A 13,851-nucleotide genomic window follows, 5' to 3' on the forward strand; every position below is an offset into this window, starting at 1 on the left:
CGGTTCCTTTTACACGAAGTCTTGGGATTAATGTGGAATTTATATTTTCTTAATACAGCTTGTCGGTTCAATTGCTTCATGATCCTAGGTAGAGATTCACGAATACTAGTATTCTATTTTGTTGTCTATTTCAAGGCAAGTTCTGTTGAAAAAAAGTAAATTAAAAAACTGTCCTCAAGTAATAAGGACACCTTTTGCGAGATGTCCTTACTAGAATTATAAATTCCATGACAATTTGAAGAGAGTTTTTAATTTACTTTTTTTATACCCTATGATATAGGTTTATGGGCGGGTATAGGTTTATATTAAATGATCCATTCTTCTTCACGCAAAAAAAAAAACAAGATTTCCTTATGGAAATGCCATTTCGACTATTTAACGCTCTCATTTTCTACGTTTTTCTTTCATCTATCTGCTGTAACTCAAGAATCTTCTATATGAGCTTTTTAGGTCATTTTTCAAAACAGTATCTTCTTTATTACAATTTTCGTGTGACAGAAATGTTTCTGCTTTCCTCGATTCAATTTGAATTTCTGATCAGGAACTGAACCTCTCATTGAATTGAAAATCACCAATATTCTTTATCGATCGTTCCATTTTCGGAGGTTTCAATATAACACGTTCTGAGATCTATAATTCCATGATTAAAAGATGACGAAAGAAATTTAGTTTTAGTACGTTAATATTCGATTTTTAACATAGTGACACGTAAAAAAATATAGTACGAAATTGTTAAACATGATAATGATAAAATCAATATCTCTACTCATTTAAACTTGATATGAGCCATTTCTCTTATAAATTCCTTTGATGTGAATATGTATTTTTTAATTTACAACGTGTGTGCATTGTACAAAGCGATAAAAGCAATGCGATAATAAAATTCGACGATGTATCTCTCGTACCAGTATCTATAAATTATATAGCATTATTCATCTTTATTAAAGATGTCATCGGAATTTTGTCAAGTTAATAAGTCATTTATTTTGACTTCCATTTTAAAAGCAACTGAACGAAAATGTCATCCATGCAAACACATCATACTGTATACTCGCAAAATATGTTGGTCGTAGAATATGTGGGTGTCACTCGCCGCGTATGATTTGCATACCTCCCTTTACATTCATTTACATGCTGAAACATACGAAAAGACTGTTCCTGGTACCCATAATATTATAATATTAACGCTTCGTGTACATGAACATGATTTGGAAAGCATACATGATACATAACATCGCAAAATCGGTTAAGAACACGGCTATAAAATACATATTTTCAAGACGATGCTCGAATCAACGACGTTAATTTCGCAGAATTATATTATTATATTATTATATTATTATATATATTATAATAGTGATTAGACGGTAAAATAACGAATGCGAAGGCTGTTAAGGTGGTGAATAATTTATAACGTGAACGCTCAAGAAATCAATAGACTGATGCTAATAGCTCACAATTCCCGAGGGAGTTTACGATTAATCTGATTAATCAGGTTCAATATCAGGTCGATAATTAATCACACGTAGAATCAAATGTTTAGGTTGAATATTCTTAATCATTAATGTGTGATCTTCTTATACAAAAACAAAATTATTTTGTTAAAGTATCTCTAAATATAGCTATAAATATAGATCTGAAAACAATTTTGTTGGATCATCGGAATAATTATCTCAAACATCGATGAGCAAAAAGTTTTGGTATTTTTAACAATCAGTTTCAACATTTGGAAGAAAACTCATACCGAAGTAGGTTTTTTAGGTATCATTTTGTATTCAGTAATCCGAATTGATAAGGTTTTGCTCCATCACCACCTATTTTTTAGAAAAATGATAGAAAATCTATGAAAATTGATACATTTGAGGAAAGAGCAAAAATAAATATGGCAATTTTAATAAGTTAAAGCGCAAGAAATAGAAAAAATTTTTGCTATATCACACGTGTAATCCGCGACTCAGTTCGTTGAGCCTCGAATAGCGTAGAAGGGGGAGAGGCAGCAATCGTTACCTCAGAAAACTCTGTTTAGCTTACTTAATTCATCTCTTAAAAATAACAATTAAAATCCAATTCTAAAGCTGAAAAAACCTTCTGTAACTGCATTTATAGATCTATTTATAGATCTCCTGTATGTTATACAATAATACTTTACACAGAAAAAGTATTACAATTGCCACAATCGAAAATAATGATTAATTTTCACCCATTAATATATTTGATTGTGATAACTATAAAAAGACATATCTTAACAGCTATAACCGTAAGATATGCCAATCTTATGATTATCACAATCATATTGTAGTTCTTGATGGGCCACTTTTAGTCGTGGCAATCGCAGTCATATTTTCCGTGCACCAATTTATTCTACATGTTAGTTATAATACCTATAATATTAGTATGATGTGCCGAATTCGCACAAGGCATAAATCACGAAGATGAACATAGGATTTTCTTTCAGGCGAGGGCATTATAAATCACGTTTAAAAAAAACTAGATATGATAGAGCAAAATGGATTACAAATTCGGATTAAGTAAAATCTCAAAATCTATAAAAAAACACTTACTCCGGTTCTCCTTTCCAGAAAATTTTTTCATAGTCCTATATTATTTTAAGATTCTAATTAAATTTTTAAATACTTCAGCAAAACCTTTTCATGTACATTGCCAAACAAAGCAATCTATATAAAAACGTTTTTTCGCATAGCATTTTCGAATATTTATCTTTTTTGCTAATTGAATTGACTTTAAGTAAATTCTCTCTTCAATATTATATATGATCTGCAAAGAGACAATTTCAAAGGATTGTGAAATCTCTTATTAATAAGTACACATAGCACAAATAACTATCTTAAGCCACGCTCATACATCCTGTTTAAAACCATTACATTTTCGTTTATGACTTACACTTAGAGTAAATGGCTCGCTTAATCTCTTTTTTCAGAATTCTAACCGTTTTACAAAGCTCGTTATCTCGGTAATTACGTGCGGGCAGGTTAAACGGCGGCTAGAAATTGGCCGTGCGAAACTTTAAATCTCGTTTAGAAATTTCACGGTCTATATTTTCGTGATACCTTTCGACTGGATTGACGCGCGTGTGCGAGTACGTGAGAGAAAACTATATGCAGCTTGACTATGCACCCTACGAAAAGTGGCTATAGGAACACATGTGGATCAGTAAAGGGTGAGTTGAAGGCTTCTGGATAAGCGGGAGAGACCCGGAGTTTCTAGCGGAACTTTTTGTCCCAAAATCCCCCGGGTGTGTCTCGAGTGCCATCCCTGATCCTGGCCTCAACCAAGCGAAACTACAGCGGAGAGATCTCTTTGCTTTTTCGATAGACATGCGCCATCGGGATGCACCGATGCGTTCGTCGGAATATTGCGCAACGTTGTATGGGATTATCCGGGATGCCTTTTGAGTTCCAGACATAATTTTCGCACGATTGATTGTAAAGAATCAGCTAAAACTTCCTGCGTAACGTTTCCAATTTTAATAGCATCAAGAAATACTTCTTAAATTAATTATAATATGATTAATACAAGTAATAAATTAATTAAACGTGAAAGAAGAGAAAATAAGCTTAACAATGTATTAGACGTACAGTCCCTGCAAAAAAAATTTAATGTGGAAGTATGTTTATTTTAATATTTACATTTCAAATAAACTATATACATATAAAATTTATGTGAATAAGATTATATTTTTATTTTATAATACATTTTTGTAATTAATTTATTTTATTTAATATTTGTATTTTTTGTTAAAATTAAAATTTGTTAATGATAAAAAAATTTACATTTTTCTTTTATAAATACTTTAAATATTCAAAATAATTTATGCAAAGTTTCATTGCAATTCACTGATTAGTTACATAGAACAAATAAATATTTTGTTTACTGGACAACTAGTTCATGTATCGCAATGTGACTCTACATAAATAATCTTGAATACATAATGTACTTATCTTAAAAAATAGAAATTTATATAAAATAGAAAGTTATTTTATAATACGTTCCATATATTTTTATTAAAGCACAGATTTAAAAAATACTACTATTTATTTTATAAAATAACTTATGATCCAGATAGTAAATTTTAAATTTCCATGTTTGTCAAAATAAAAAATCCATTTCTGTGATTGAATTGCTTCATTTCAAAGTAAGTAATATCCATATTAGCCTATACATTCAGTAAGAATAATTTTTAGTCAAATTTAATAAATTTTCCTCAATTAAAGTTGTTCAATTGAATAACCTATAGAAATGATTAAAAATAATTTAAAATAATAAAAAATTTACAGATTTTCAGCATAAACAGCATAAAATAGAAATCAAAGCCTTAATACTAGGATCTTAATGTTTGTATGATTCTTGTGTGAATTTATGTACTACTATAGTTCCTAGAAACGCGCGCCGAAATGATTTTTCCGTCTTGAAAAGCTAAGTCTACTAAATTACCGCAGTAATATCACAAGTTAAATTGACTAGCAATTTAACAAATTTTTGAAGCTTATTCACATTTTCGAATCTTAATAATGTTGAATGACATATTAAAATCTGTAAATAATGAATTCTTATTGCGAAAAATACAATATTACCTCGACCGGGAATCGAATCCGGATCTGCATTCCGTGTGAGCATCCTAAGCCTTTAGGTAACCGAGGCGATTCCAATTTTTGGAGAATCCAAGTCAAATCAAATTTTACAACAAAAAATTATGACATACGCATAAGTACATCGTATAAGTAAAGCAACACATGACATATAAAATGTATTTTACATTTATATCTGTCTCAGCTGTTTCTACGCAATATCGACAAGAGCTTTTTCCCAACTATAGTGCAACATTTATTCATAGAGAGCATCATATACTATCATAGTATCGCATTCTCTTGTTATCACTCTCCCCAAAGTCAATAATAGTTCTCCGAACCACAGCAATGTGTGTCACGTGGATAATCTCAAATTGGCCACGGACGAAAGGGATATGCCCCGCTTTTCCTCCCTCTGGAATGTTTCCATAAGATTTTATTTACGGTTTTATTTGTGGTCCTTGATTTATCGCCGATCCGGCTCACGCATTCGCGTTCGCGCTCGCGCCACTATATTTCCCCATACGAATCTGTACGGAAGTATATACCGGGAAATATATCAGTCGTTCCAACGCGCATCGTAGATGCAACAAGGGTGGGGGAGAGTGGACGGAGGATGGCATGCCGCCTGCAGGCTTCTATCGTGGACACGAGGCGGTATAACAGATTATTCCCTATCACGTCCAATATGTCAAGCCGCGTAGACGAGGAGTCAAGCATTATATTACAAAATAAAATAGCTCGCGCGTGTGGCGTCCCGGTGCATACACATCGCATCGCTGCCCTCCTCCCTCCCATCTTTTCCCTCTATCCTAATCCCCTCAGATGTGAAATATCATCATGGAACAACCAGAAACATGATATGCATATTATTGGCATTTTCGTCGAAGAATTAGATAATTTTTCACATTGAGTGCACGAATTGAAAGTAAAACAAGATGTCGTGCAAATCATATTACTTCTGCTAGACTAACCAATTACCAGCCAGGTGCACGTCTAAGCAAAACAACAAATCACGGTAACGTTAAAATGACGTTGAACCGATTAAACTATTATAAAACGTAACTGAAAAGTAACTTGAAAAGTAATTTTTAATAATTTTAGAGCTATTTTGAATTTTGATATTATGATGACTTGTGTCTGTCTCTTGTTTAATTTCTTACAGAAAACAAAGGCTGCGTTCCGAAATTCACTATTAATGCACAGAAAACCTATAAGATACGTTACGTACTATAGATTCATTATAGATTTTTGACACTAACAGTGAATTTCGGAACGCAGCTATTATCTGCACATGGTCAAAATGGTACATATAAATGGTACATATAAATTTAAAATGTATGTATGTGTGCAAAATGTATTGTGCATTGTTGAATGTTGCGCTACATTTGGATTGGTACCGCCATTGTGCGTTCGTGCTAATTTGATTTCGTCAAAAGGGATCTAAAGTATCTAGACAATAGCCAGACTCTATCTCCTAGCTGGGATATTCTGCTTGGAGGACGGGACGTGCTCCCGAAGATTTGACTAAATCCAAAAGCAAATAAATTTTTATCTTCCGATAAAAATTGTAACGCGTTCATATTGAAAAGTGAAGTAAGATGAACAAAGGAATGAGGTATTGTCGTTTGAGCAATCACTCAGTAAATTCACTTGGAAGTAAATGCCGATAAAGTGCTATCTTATGATATATCAATTCTAAGCACAATCGTAAGACTCGTAACATATTCTCGTAAAATATTCTTGTAAGAACTTATGACTAATATTCTAATTTTACGCATATGTATCGTAAGACGTAATTATTCGTAAATATCTACGCTTTCTTGTAAATTTTATGGCTAATAAAAACCTATAAAAATATTGTATAAAGGTATAAGAATTCTTACAAGTCTTACTAAAAATATGTTATAAGCCTTACGCTTCTATTTAAAATTTAAGCATTAGTCTATGATATTAAAACGTGATGTTTTGATAATGCCATAAAATACATTCAATAAATAAGTAATGTGCACGCACGTTTTTGTCAAAATGTACCATTCTACACGTCTCATAAAATATATCCTATTATGGCTTAACGTCAACAATATTTATATTTAGTGTTATAGGATGCAACATTGGAGCGCAATGTATACCTAGAAACGCTTTTCGTCATTCCGCATCGTTAATTTCACTGTGTCAATTTCACCTCACACGTCGTCGCATTATCAATCTATTTTTCTCGGTGTCGCCGTCAGGTCATCAGCTTTAAGAGACGTGCCAGGAAGATCGGCGCAGTGTAACATTCGATGGGCGCAGAAATGAGGTCAAAGGGAAGGAGGTTATTGAGTTAGCAGAGTATATCGCCCTGCGCTAGAAGAACTCCCTGTGAAGTGCTGTAATAGTTTCGGCATGGTGGAATTTGCGACAGTTAAAGTTGCCGATATGGCCCATTTTCAAGACAACTTGTATCCACATAGCACGTTTAAGGATTTAACATAAGGAGAGCCGCAGCTATTAAAACGAATTTTTATATCGAAAAATGTTCTATGTTCCAAAACTATCGATAAAACATATTAAAAAAATGTTAAAAAAATGACTATGACTATTTGCTCGGATGCTTACAACCATTTACAAGCTACCAAATATATGTACCTTTAATTACACTGCCTTACATTTGATTATAATGTGTTTCTGTTTCAGACCTAAATAGAAATTCTTATACAGAAAGAACAATTTTGATGAAGTAAGTCTAAAATTTAGCTAGGTACAAATCTGAAAAGAATTTTGTTAGACTATCGAAATATTTCAAGTATGATAAGCAATGCTGCAAAAAAATATCGACATTTTAGTAATCAGTGTTGAGTCTCTTACATTTGATGATCAAATAAAATCATTTTCAGATCCATATCTAATTAAATTTTTCTAATTTAATTAAACCGTTCTTTCCGCATATATATATATATATATATATATATATATCTACTTTTAGTCGTTAAAAAAAGAATATAGGCTTAAAAAATTGTCCATTGTGCAAATTTTAAATCAAGGCATTTATTTGTGAAAAAATTTTATAAATTTAACAATCTACAATTTTTTCTTTTACCTTTTCAGTGTAAAGTATATAAAAATCACCATACAATTGTTAACAGAAATTTACAATTAAAGTAATATATATAAATCAATGTAATTTCTGACATTAAATATTCTTAATAAATTTTACTATTTTGATATATTATTACTTAAAATTCTACATAAACAACTTATACGATCACATTTGTTTTCATATATTATAAAAAAATATTTAAATTCCTTACTATAATATATATTACGTATATTTGCATTATTATACAAGAAATTCAAAGCAAAGTTTCTAAAAATTGAATGATTATAAAATTTTTTTTGAGAAAACATCCTTTTTCAATATAAAAAATCCTATAAAAACACCCATTATTTGTTGGAAACAAAAAATTGATGAAAATTTGTTGCACTATGTTATTATTAATAAATATTATTATACACAAGGTGTTCTGTAAATCATAGTAGAACCGAGAAGAAGATGATTCTACAAGAAAAAATTAATCGAAAATACAAAATATAATTTTTTATACGATGCTTTGCTTTCTGGAAAATCAACTTTAAATATTCGCCGAATATTCGGACTTAATGGATCTCAGTGTAAACTACTATCTCTGTTCACATTTATTGGTAATCGAGAATCTACGGTAAAACATATTTGTGCACGATGAATTTTATTACTTTATAAATTGTTGAAAATGTTGCTCACAAAGCTTCATAGAAATAAATTGTATTCTACGTTTTCGATTTTTACATGTAAAATAATCATTGTTCTTGTCGGTTGTACCATAATTTCTGGAATACCCTGTACTTAATTGTTATTTATTTTTTACGTTGATTTTAGAGAAGTACGTTTATACTTTTGAGCAATATCTACAAGTCGTAATTGATCGAATAAGCGAATAAACAAACCGCAGCAATAGTGAACAAGGCAATGACAATAAAATTAACAACAAACGGAAAATAGGAGGTATCAATTTTCAATTTAATCACAAGCCATTAAATTATCCGACGACGATAAAATAGCTCGAGGTCAGGTTTTAAAGAATGATATTTTCACGGCGATCGTCAAACGCAGTCAATATAAAATTCACTCGTTGCAGATTAAGGCAGAAATACGTTAGGTATTACATGCAATCAATGTATACAGCAACGTCTTTGTTTCTCGGCTGTTCGAGATCAAGATATATTCGGTCCATTTCTTCGTCTTTTCGTTTTCTGCATCCCCTAAGGTGTCTTTAGTCTTTTTCCTCAACACGGTGTGCCACCCACCTGAACTGCGCATTCATTTATCAATCTAAAACCTTGTCGTCCCCTCCATTCACGTACGAGAGTGTATGTTTGTACAATCGGATCTAAAGACGGCATTTATATGTGGGCCGGTTAAGGTCCTCCACACGCGAAGGTTAAGATCATTTGCGTCTTGGGAAATCGGGTGAAGGTACTCGACGATTCTGTCGACTGATCCTACAAAGGAAACAAATTACCGGAAAATAAAGACGTTATTTTCGGCGTATATAATGATATATGATGAAAGAAGAGGATGCACGATGATAGTAATTGCCAAACAAATTATATGGAAAGAACGATTTTGCTGAATTAAGTATCTAAAAGCTAGATACAGATCTAAAAATATTTTTGTTAGACCATCAAAATATTTATGTAAGATGCTTAAATTGATTGCTAAAATATATAACAGCTTTTTACAGCATTATCATCAATGCTTAAACGCTTTCTACATAATTATTTTGAATCAAGCAAAATTATTTTCACATACATATCTAAATTTAAATACTTTAGCAAAATCATTTTTTCGAAGTAGGAAGGAAACAATTCCTTGAATAATATTTTCTTCTTTTTAACTTCCATAGATGTCAAAATATAAATCATCCATTTCTAAATTTGTTTTAAAATAAACAGTCCTCATTAATGTATTTAATTATCTATACTTATACCACCTTGATCAAAAAGTTCCCGGAATTACCATCAGGTGATGCTCTGAGTCAGTTGATTTGAGTTCTGTTTTTTTGGTTAGGTTGCCATTCAATCTATCATTGACATTCCCACCAAATTTTATCACCATAGCTTGACATTTGTCAAAGTTACGCCGTCTTGAATACATCTACCTCTGCACATATTTTCGAGTTTGGATTTATGGGCAAACAACTCGTGGATTTTGCACCATGATAACGCACCGTCGCACAGTGCCATCATTATCGTGAATTTTTGACCAAGAACGAAACGAATATCATCCAATAGTCATCGAATTCACCTAATATGATGAATACTCCCTGTGATTTTTTTCTGTTCGATCGAGTCAAAAAACCATTACGGGGAACGCGTTTTAACAGCCGAAAGGAGGTAATGGAAAAATCGAAGACGGCTCTGATGGCTATACAATAGAGTTCCAGAAATGTTTCGAGAGCTGGATCAAGCGCTGGCATAAGTGCGTTACAATCGATGGAGAGTACTTTGAAGGGGACAATATCACTTTTGATGAATAAAACTATTTTGAATTTTCTGAATGAATTCCGGGAACTTTTTGATCTAAGTAATATAGTGATAGCATTACTATTAAATTAAATTTGAATCAAATTTAGCATTTTCTTAAGTTAAATTGTTTAACTTCATTGTTTTAGTTAAATTCACAATAGAATTGAATAGAAGCGATTTATAGAAATGATTAAAAATAATTCAAATTAATTATTAAATTGGATTTGACATTTGACATTATAAATTTTACAAATATATCAAAATAATTATGTAAGACGCATCAAGCATAATGGACACAAACGATACAAACAATTTTAACATTTTAGCAATCAGTTTGTTAGCAATCAGTTAAATTTTATATGTATAATTATTCTGATAGAATAATGTAATAAAAATATTTTCAGATCTCTAGTCAGTATTCATAGTCGGGTCTTCAAGATTGTGTTCTATCGATTTGCTGTTACAAATACCAAATAGAAATACCGAAATCTATTTATGTCGAGCAGTTATAATAATAATTATTATTATAATGTCGCATACTTTTTGATCCAGATTTGGATTCTTTTCAATGTCGAAACACGTTACTCGAAATTAATTACGTGAATTAAAAATGCTGATGGCTAGTTGATTATAATGGCATATAGTCATATCAACCATATTATGGATTAAGAGCTCAAGATTTTGGCCAAAACCTAATATTTTTAAATATTCTCACCAAAATTCGTAAATGATCATATATATATATATATACTAATAACAAAAAATATTTTTCATGACATTTTTTAATATTTTGAAAATTAAGATACTTTTACATCATATGTATTTTTAAAAAAGAATTATCCACACACACACACACACACACACACACACACACACACACATTAATCAATAAAATACATTAATGCCTATTTGAGCCAACGCAAGATATTGATGTGGTTGACTTTATTCAGTTATTATAATAATTATTATAATAATAATGTCGTATACTTTTCGATCCAGATTTGGATCCTTTTCAATGTCGAAATGCGTTAATCGAAATTAATTACGTGGATTAAAAGTGCTGCCAGTTAATTATAATGCCGTATAGCTACCAGCACTTTTAATCAACATAATTAATTTCGATTAACGCGTTTTGACATCGGAAAGGATTCGAACCTGGTTCGAAACATATGGTTTGAAACATTGTTAATAACTGAATAAATTATCAACCACATCAACATCCTGTGTTGAAATAGGCATTGATTTAGTTTACTGATTTACTTCAATCGCTTTGTATATCTCTCGTTTTAATTCATATCGTTAATAAAATTATCATTTATATATCAATAAGAATCTTTTTTTTAGACCATACATGTGAGAACATAATCAGTACTAGAAATTAAATGCGTAACGAAGAACCTTTATTTAATGCTTAAATAATTCAATGTATCATAATGTATTAAATAATTATATTATTAACTTTTAACATTATTTATGATTTATCGATACAATTGACAGTTGATATTATTTTGATGTAATTGACAGTATTTATATTAGGTTATTTAAAAAGTATCCGCGGTTTTTTGTTCAATTTTTGAATGAAATTTTTCTTTATTGAAAATCAATTTTAATCAAGTATATATTGGCCATTATTATTTATAACTTTTTGCCATTTTTCAGGTAATTTCATAATTCCATCCGTGTAGAACTTCTGTGATTTATCGACGAAAAACTTTTTCAAGTGATTTTCGGCAGCTCTTTTGTCGGCCAATGTTTTTCCATCAAGAGAGTTCTGCAGAGATCGAAACAAATGATATTCAGACGGTGCAAGGTCCGGGCTATACGGTGGATGCATCAAAACTTCCCAACCAAGCTCCCTCAATTTTTGGCGCGTCATCAAAGATGTATGTGGTCTGGCGTTGTCATGATGGAAGACAACACCTTTTCTGTTTATCAATTCTGGTCATTTTTCCTTAATCGCTTCCTGTAATCTATCCAGTTGTGAACAGTAGAGCTCTGAATTAATCGTTAGGCCATGTGGTAACACCTCATGATGGACGATTCCCTTCCAATTCCACCATACACACAGCATCACCTTATTTGCCATCAATCCAGGCTTTGAAGTCGTTTGTGGTGGTTCGCCCCGCTTACTCTATGATCTTTTACGAACGATATTCTTGTATTTTACTCATTTTTCATTGCCCGTGATGATTTGCTTCAGAAATGGGTTCGATTTCGTTGCGTTGTTTAGTGTTTCGCTGATGGAAATTCGATCAATCAAATTTCTTTGCATTAATTCATGTGGCACCCAAACATCGAGTTTCTTTGTGTAGTCTTTTTCAAATGATTCTAAACTGTCACATGGTTGATTCTTAGTGCATTGGCTATCTCCTGACAGCTCACATGCCGGTCTTGCTCGATTAGTTGCAAAATTTCATCGACTTTTTCAGTGACTGGCCGATCAGAGCGAGGTCGATCTTTGACATCAAAATTTCCAGAACGAAATCAAACAAACCACTCCTGCGTCCTCCTACGTTCACTTACAGCATCCGCGCCGTAAACTTTACAAATTTTTCTGCATATTTGTGCTGTGTTTTTGCCTTTTTTGTAGTAAAAAAGCATCACATAGCATATTTCTTCAGAAATTTCACTCATTTTCAAACCAATATAACTTTTGACACGATTAATAAATTATCAAACTTTGTTTACAAAAAATGTAACCTAAAATGTCATCTTTCAGACGCGCGTTCGTTTAACACAATCGGATTAGTGTTGCTCGATATATGACCATTAACATCATCTAATGACAAAAAACCGCGGATACTTTTTAAATGACCCAATATTTGACATTAAAATGATAGGAGTAAAAATATTATTACATTTAGAACATTTATTATATAATTTTTAACATTAAGATATAGCTTGGCTCATAGATTATCATTTTTTTCATTTAAATTTATTAATATACACTACTAATTAGATAATATCTATACTTTGTAATGTCAACTGATAACAATTTCATATTTAATATTGTTGATATAACAATGTTAATAATAATAGGACAGAAAGAACATCAGATAAGATTATAAAATGTAGAGATAAATTGTTAATCCGTTTAGTGGCTGATCCACATTTTAAATGTTTTATTGATTTTTTGTTCATTGCAATTTTTGTCTCCATTTTCACGCTGCCGCAATGTTTCGATATCTGCATTTTGCTTGTAGTCACTTTACCTTTGCGTACACCGATAAATTCAATAATATTGCTACGCTTAATTTAATGTGACAGAAGCAATGTAACGAAATACACAAAATAATATATCATATAACTTTGCTGAAAAAAATATCGCTGCAAGAACATGCGTTGTACGGTCAGTGGTTGACTTCATTACACGTGAGATGCCTTAGTGACGGGAGATTATAATTTTCTGACACTTTGGATATATCAGCGCAAACGATGTGATATATTCTGTACAACACCGCTGCCGGAACCGTAGTTGTACCTTAATAAATTTTATTCGTGATAATTTGTGACAGGGAAGACTAATATCTTGCGCTCATGTGTCGGTCGCACGTTCATTTATCATGCGCAATGCGGCCGTATGACTAAGTATAGCATTTGTTCAGCGTAAATGGTTCATTATGATTAGATGAAAAAACAAATGTTTCTACTTTAAACTACTATTCTTGAACTTCGTATTGTCCGAATAATTCTATATTAGCAGTGTATATATATATAT

General features: G+C 31.6%; 1 protein-coding gene across 1 annotated transcript in view; it reads right to left on the bottom strand.

The window, feature by feature from the left end:
• LOC108691864 (immunoglobulin superfamily member 10-like) overlaps window positions 1-13,851 on the bottom strand; it is a 173,714-nt gene that overhangs the window by 338 nt on the left and 159,525 nt on the right. The gene's annotated exons all lie outside the window — the stretch shown is intronic.

This window comes from Atta colombica, unplaced genomic scaffold (assembly GCF_001594045.1).
Source record: "Atta colombica isolate Treedump-2 unplaced genomic scaffold, Acol1.0 scaffold54, whole genome shotgun sequence".
NCBI classification, from domain to species: Eukaryota; Metazoa; Arthropoda; class Insecta; order Hymenoptera; family Formicidae; genus Atta; species Atta colombica.